Source organism: Oncorhynchus nerka, linkage group LG9a, assembly GCF_034236695.1.
Source record: "Oncorhynchus nerka isolate Pitt River linkage group LG9a, Oner_Uvic_2.0, whole genome shotgun sequence".
Taxonomy (NCBI): domain Eukaryota; kingdom Metazoa; phylum Chordata; class Actinopteri; order Salmoniformes; family Salmonidae; genus Oncorhynchus; species Oncorhynchus nerka.
This window is the reverse complement of record NC_088404.1, coordinates 18,199,361-18,205,905: the sequence shown is the minus strand read 5'-3', so window position 1 is coordinate 18,205,905 and position 6,545 is coordinate 18,199,361.

The window sequence follows — 6,545 nt, the reverse complement described above, 5'->3', positions numbered from 1 at the left end:
TTTGTTCTTATCTGACTTGCCTAGTTAAATAAAGGTTAAATAAAAATAATTATTTTAAATAAATACAACAAAATAGATCAGTTGGTGAGCACGTGCGAGGTACTGTTGAGCATAAATTGAAATCCTTTTCAAATAATTAGCTTTTTTATTTCACTGGACTGATGATACCTGTATCTGGTGATTTCAAGACAACTGGAAACTCGGTGAATTTTTTAATCAAATCATGGCGTGAGTGATCTTCAGGTCGTAGCTCGAAAAAGATGCCCGAGTTTCCGACTTGGAATTCCGAGTTTGGATGACCATTCAACCTGTTTCTTTCCAATCAGATCACATTTTTCTGAGTTCCCAGTTGTCCTGAACGCACTGAACTCGGATAATTCCCGAGTTGTTTTGAACAAGGCATAATGCCGCGTTCACAATAACTGGGAATTCTGAATAATACGAGGTCCAATCATGATGTCAATGATCTTCAGGTCGGAATGTCGGAGCTCTAGAAAGAGGCCGGAGTTGGAATTTCTAGTTGGATGACCGTTCAAATACATTTTTCCCGTTTTTTTTTCTCCAGAGTTCCCAGTTGTTTCGAATGGGGAATTAGTCTCAGCGGAGGGAGGGAGAGCGCAGCAGAGGGTCCGCCTCTCACGGTCCCGACTCTCTCCTTCCTTTCCTCCAGTGAGACTGACCAGAGAGAGCGGACACTGTCTTCCACCTGATGACGAAACTCCTTATTACAAGAGAAAGTTAAATATTCCTCAATATTAAAACAGACATGAGGAGCTGCTAATAATAATACAAACACAGGGCTATTCATACACTTGGCTACTCATTCATTGCAGCAGGAGTGGAAGGCAGAGTCGGTCTTTTAAGACAAATTAAATGGTTCAAAATGGGAAAACTTTGCCAACCCAGTGCACCAACAGCGCAACACTAATAATGCAGGCAAACTTAAATCTGTTTTTACCTCATTTCTACCAGCAAATCACATCTGCAAACAGAGGAAAAAATAAATAAACTCTAGACCACCTTGACTCCACACAGACATCTACAAAGCTCTCCCTCCCTCCATTTGGAAAATCTGACCATAATTCTATCCTCCTGATTACTGCTTACAAGCCAAAACTAAAGCAGGAAGTACCAGTGACCTGCTCAATACTGAAGTGGTCAGATGACACGGAGGTGGTCGGATGACGCGGATGCTACGCTACAGGACTGTTTTGCTAACACAGACTGAAATATTTTCCGGGATTCATCCAATGGATTTGAGGAGTATACCACTTCAGTCACCGGCTTCATCAATAAGTGCATCGACGACGTCGTCCCCACAGTGACTACATACATATCCCAACCAGAAGCCATTGATTACAGGGAACATCTGCACTGAGCTAAAGGCTAGAACTGATGCTTTCAAGGAGCGGGACACTAATCCGGATGCTTGTAAGAAATCCTGCTATGCCCTCAGACTAATCATCAAACAGGCAAAGCGTCAATACTGGACTAAGAATGAATCCTACTACACCAGCTCTGACGTTCGTCGGATGTGGCAGGGCTTGCAAACTATTAAGGACTACAAAGGGAAACCCACCTGCGAGCTGCCCAGTGACGCGAGACTCCCAGACAGGCGAAAAGCCTTTTATGCTTGCTTCGAGGCAAGCAACACTGAAGCATGCATGAGAGCACCAGCTGTTCCAGACGACTGTGTGATCACGTTCTCCGTAGCCGATGTAAGCAAGACCTTTAAACAGGTCAACATTCACAAGGCCGCGGGGCCAGACGGATCACCAGGACATGTACTCAGAGCATGCGTGGACCAACTGGCAAGTATTTTCACTGATATTTTCAACTTCTCCCTGACCGAGTCTAATATCAACACCATCATCCCGTAAACCCTAGACCCAGTCCAATTCGCATACCGCCCCAACAGATTCACAGATGTCGCAATCTTAATCACACTCCACACTGCCCTTTCCCACCTGGACAAAAGGAACACCTATGTGAGTATTCTCTTCATTGACTACAGCTCAGCATTCAACACCATAGTGCCCACAAAGCTCATCACTAAGCTAAGGACACTGTGACTAAACTTCCTGAATAAATTTCACTGGATCCTGGACTTCCTGACGGGCCGCACCCAGGTGCTAAGTGTAGGCAACAACACATCTGCTACGCTTATCCTCAACATGGGGTCCCCTCCCGTACTCCCCGTTTACCCATGACTGCGTGGCCAAGCACAACTCCAACACCACGAGGCGGCACATTTGGCCTAGCGTCGTCCTGGTTAGGAGAGGGTTTGGCCGGCTGGGATTGCCTAATCCCATCATGCTCTAGCGACTCCTTGTGGCAGGCCAGACACCTGCGAGCTGACAATGGTCACCCGCTGGACTGTGTTTCCTTCAATACATTGGTGCGGCTGGCTTCTGGGTTAAGCCAGCAGTGTGTCAAGAAGCAGTGTGGCTTGGCAGGGTTGTGTTTCGGAGGATGCATGGCTCTCGACCTTCGCCTCTCGAGTCCGTAGGGGAGTTGGAGCGATGGGACAAGACTGTAACAACCAATTGGATATTACGAAATTGGGGAGGTGAAAGGGGTAAAAGTACAAACATTTAAATTTAACAAAAGCTTTCTGACGACACAACGGTGGTAGGCCTGATCACCGACAATTATGAGACAGCCTATAGGGAGGTCGTCAGAGACCTGGCAGTGTGGTGCCAGGACAACAACCTCTCCCTCAACGTTATTACTTATTAAATCTGTCATGGAAATAAATGCATTTCCTGTTACCAAGTCATTTACCTTTTCTATGCCTTTAGTTTTCCATGTGGACCACTTTATCAGTGGATTCTGAAAAGCTATCCAAGGATTGTTCCATAGGGCTGTGTTTTTTAGGGAGTGATATTGGTTATTGTAGAATACTTTCATTTTCTTCCATGTTGTTATAGTGTTCCTAACTATGAAGTTGTTAATGTTCTTAGCTTTATCCTTTGAAGATAGACACATAAACAGATTATGGGGATGAGCATGTGCATCTTTAGTGCATTTAACTATACAGTATGTTGCAAGTAAAAGCCTTGGGTAGCAAGTTGATACAATTACATGTCTGGAAGGTTAAAACCACCCTCAGATTTAGGAAGATGTAAAACTTTACTTTTTATTCTATGAATTTTAATTGCCCATATAAAGTCTGTTATAACTGAGCATACTTCGCTGGGGTAAGAGGTATTCACTTTGGGAGCCATACTATTCTGAAGAGGTTTATTCCACCTGTAAGATTTATGAGATGATTGTTCCATTTAATTAGACCTGCTTTCATATTGTTCAGAACTTGAATAAAATTCTTTATATATTTGTTGTCACTTATTAAGAATCCTTCGTATTTAATATATTTTGTGCCACTTAAAAGGATTGCTGTAGATTGTGAGTTATTCTTTTTATGTTTCTTATTTCCATTATTTTTTTCACGTTCATTTTATATCCTGATATTTTATTTAAGTAGTCTGAAAATATTTTTAGCAAAGGAGGCATTGAGTTTTTAAAATTAGTCAGATATATCAGGAGATCATCTGCAAATAAGTTTAGTTTATATTCATATTTACTCATACCTCTTACATTTGGGTCTTGGAGATTCAATTGCCAGTGAAAACAGGAGGGGGGAGAGGGGACATCCCTGTCTTGTGCCCCTTTCAAAGCAATTTCCTCAGAAAATGTATTATTTGTGTAAATATTTTCTTCAGGACATTAATATAATATCTGTATTAAATGTATTATTTCAGCTGGAAAGTTGAAAGATTTGAAAAAAAGTTGAATACAATTCTATGGGAAAGCCATCCATTCCTGTTGCTTTTCTCTGTGCAAATATTTTTAAAAGTGTGTAATATTTATTTTTGGGTGATCTGTTTTTAGTTATTATTTTTACTTCAGGGTTGTTGACTCTAAGAAGGCAATAGGATCCGTCCAACTGTTGTTTAATTCTGATTTATATACATTTTTATAGAAGCTTTGATTATTTTTATTAAGCGCATTGTTGTTTCTAATTTCCACATTTTTATATATTTATCTTTTAAAATTATAACTGGTGTGTTTTCATTTTATGAGAGCTGCAAGATACACTACATGACCAAAACTATGTGGACCCCTGCTCATCAAACATCTCATTCCAAAATCATGGGCATTAATATGAAGTTGGTCCCCCATTTGCTGCTACAGTATTTACCTGGTTTATTTGCCATTAAGTAGTATGCTTTATTTGAGTTTAGTTTCTCTTCAAAAGTAAAATATTGTATTCCTGCTTAAAGTTCAGAAACGTATTTCTTTACCTTTAATGGGCTTTTTCTAAAACAGTGAATTATTTTTCTTTCATTCGAATTTCCAAATCAGAGTGAACTTTTTCAGAGTATGAGATTATCATTCCTCTAATGTACACCTTAACGGTATCCCAAATTATATCAGGAGTCGGCTTTTCTCTGTCCTCTATGTCTCCATTCGTAATGGTTTTTAAAAATTCATTTACATACAGTATGTATTTTATTAAAAGTGTATTTCTTTAAATATAGCCTACACACAACAGGTTTCAACACACCAGTATTTGAGTAAATGTTTTTTTTTGTGTAAAAAATACATCAAATTATATATATATTTTTTAAAAATGTTGTGGTTGCAACGCTATGGAATACAGTTTTACTGCAATAGAGTGCAAAATTAAGTGCTATTCCCAAAGTTTAGCATGCCTTTCCAGGATGAGTTTTATTTTGAAAAAAAAACAAACAATATCTGTAATCATGCTGCAAGGAGAACGGTAATAAGAGTACGACAATATGAGTCATTATACCCATTAAACCTAGCGATCAAACAAGGAAATGGTTCCAATTGTTTTTCCCACCATAACTTTTTCCCCATAGGGGATTTTAGGAAGACTTTAAAATAAGGGCTGTGTTTCGTGTAGACTTACCCTGGCGTGACATTTTGATAACCATGTAAATCTCTCTCAGACAAGGTGACTTTTATTCAAATCCAACCCTTATTTTTAAGTGTTTATAAAATTCACAATGGGAAAAATTAATGGTGGAAAAATAAGGAGCCATTTCCCTGTTTGACTGCTAGGTTTTATGGATATTATGGACAAATCCACGGTGGGGATCTATAGCCAACGATGTGATAGCCTACATCTCCAAGTATGGGTAGCTGCAGCCCAATATGGCGACCAGAATATGGGCGAGTGTGCATATAGAAAGCAAATCAGCTAATCGGGCAGATTTGTTGCAACTATAAACCGTTTTGCATGGCTGGTTGGGCAGCACTACAAGTCGAAAGGCAGCCAATGCTCTGGTGTGCCTGCGGACTTGAAGTGCTTCCTACTGGTTAAGCACGGTCATTTTTTCCCCCTCTCACATGATTTTATTTTAAGTAGGATAGCAGGCTACACAATAAACAACTAATAACCATCTGGATATCACCTTGATACATACAGTCTACTACTCAATGGTGAGGGCATGGACAGCAACGACAGTGCCCTTCGCTCCTGCTAGACAAGCACTACTATCCGTCAACGCGTGGGCAGTAGTTACCCAACCAATATCAGGGTGACCATCACAGTAAACACAACGCATGAAGCAAAAAAAAAATATCCATCATCAATAATTTAAAATTAAAATAAACAATCGCTTTAAGACTGAAAATGTACAATTATTTTCGTAAAAGTAAGTGAAATACAACTCATACATTCTTTGGTGTAAAAAGTCCTAACTCTCGGGGTATGGTAGCTCAATGTATGGTAGTTGCACTTTAAGAAATGGACGAATGAGCATTATTCCCCCCCACAATCAAAACCCACTAATCCAAGATAGTGTACAGCCTGTCGTTTCCAATGAGAGCAAATTAAATCAGTGGGCAGAACTAGCCAGGTGGGAAGAGCCAAGCACGAGCTAGCGAGATCTTGTTGGCGCGTTCTAACATGTATTTGCGTATTTCCATTAGGGAACGCCTAGTCTATGAAGTGCGTGTGCGCAATAGCTCAATTCTTCATTGCACTCATTCTAAACGACACAGTTTTTGGGAAACTATGTTAAAGATTGCAAAACTAAAAACAGAACTGTATTGAGATCAAATGTTTTGTCAATGAGAAAATGAGCTGAATGTCGGCCAAAATCCATTTCACCCCAATGCCGGCGACTGGGCTTCCTCATCACCATATTTGATAGTGAGTGGAAACGCCAACCGGATGCTTCACATTTATACATCTGGTAAAACCTGGCTTGTTCTGTTGTCTAACCAAAAGCAGAGCGCTATCGACACACCCAATACTTTCCTTTCGACGCCCATACACAAGTCTCTGGATGCAACGGAGGGGGAGAACGGCTCATAATGCCCGGAACGATTTATGGAACGACATCAAATACCAAGAAACCATGTGTTTGAATGCAATTCCACTTCAGTTATTACCACAGGCCGTTCTCCCCAATTAAGGTGCCACCAAGCACATGCAGCTACCCGGTGTGAAGGAACTCACATCGGAAATCGTATTGAACAAGCTTGTCATGTTAGCTTATTGGCATGCCACG